Genomic DNA, 1,366 nt, shown 5'->3' with positions numbered 1-1,366 from the left:
ATTCCAAATTTTTGCATATTTTATTATAGTATTTGGTTTTATCTTCTTGAGCTGATCTTTGAAATTTTCTGTTCAGCTCTTGGACCTAAAGCAAATGGAAGAATTGAAGAGAGATGGTTACTTGTGCTTTATTCACTATACAAAGGTTTTTGACTGGGTGGATCATGACAAGCTCTAGATAACATTGGGAATAATGGGTTTTCCAGAACAGTTGATTGTGCTCATTAGGAACCAGTACATAGACAAAGAGGCCATCATTAGAACAAAAGAGATTTAAAATTAGGTTTAAAATGGTTTAAAATTAGGGAAAGTGTATGCCAGGGCTATATGCTTTCACCATACTTACTCAATTTGTATGCTAAAAAAATAATCTAAGAAGCTGGATGACATGAAGAAGAGTATGGCATCAAGATAGGAGGAAAACTCATTAACAACCTTTGATATGCAGATGATATAACCTTGCTAGCTGAAAGTAAAGAGGTATTAAAATACTGATGAAGATCAAAGACCACAGCCTTCAGTATGGATTGCACTTCAATATAAATAAAACAAAAATCTCCATAACTAATAAATAACATGTTAAATGGAGAAAAGATTGACATTGGCAAAGACTTCATTTTTGTTTAGATCCACAATCAACACTCATGGAAGCAACGACAAAAAAAAAAAAAAAAATCCACGAACATATTGCATTGGGCAAATCTGCACAAGACCTCTTTAAAGTATTCAAGAGCAAAGATACCAGTTTCAAGACTAAGATGGGCCTGACATAGTTCATGGTATTTTCAATTGCCTCATAGTCATGTGAAAGTTGGACAATGAATAAGGAAGACCATAGAAGAATTGATGCATTTGAATTGAAGTATTGGAAAAGAATATTGAAAGTACCATGGACTGCCAGAGAACAAACATATCTGTGTTGGAAGTACAACCAGAATGTCCCTTAGAAGCAAAGATAGTGAAACATTGTCTGTTATACTTTGGACACATTATCAGGAAAGACCAATCCCTAGAGAAGAGCATTATGCTTGGTAAAGTGGAGGGTCAGTGAAAAAGAGGATGACCCCCAATGAGATAGATAGGCACAGTGGCACCAGCAGCGGGCTCAAGTTTAACAACAACTGTGAGGATGGCAAAGGACCGGGCAATGTTTCATTCTGTTGTGCATAGGATCGCCATGAGTTGGAACTGACTCAACATCACCTACCAATAACAGTAAGAAGGTAAGAAAAGTGAAGCACAACGAAGTTGAGTAATTTGTCCATGCTATAGAAACATGCTTGCTGAAAGTGAAGAGGACTTGAAACATTTACTTATGAAGATCAAAGAGCACAGCCTTCGATATGGATTACATCTCAATGTCAAG

The sequence above is a fragment of the Chrysochloris asiatica genome, unplaced genomic scaffold, assembly GCF_000296735.1.
Source record: "Chrysochloris asiatica unplaced genomic scaffold, ChrAsi1.0 scaffold00048, whole genome shotgun sequence".
Classification (NCBI taxonomy): domain Eukaryota; kingdom Metazoa; phylum Chordata; class Mammalia; order Afrosoricida; family Chrysochloridae; genus Chrysochloris; species Chrysochloris asiatica.
Note: the sequence above shows the minus strand (reverse complement) of the source record.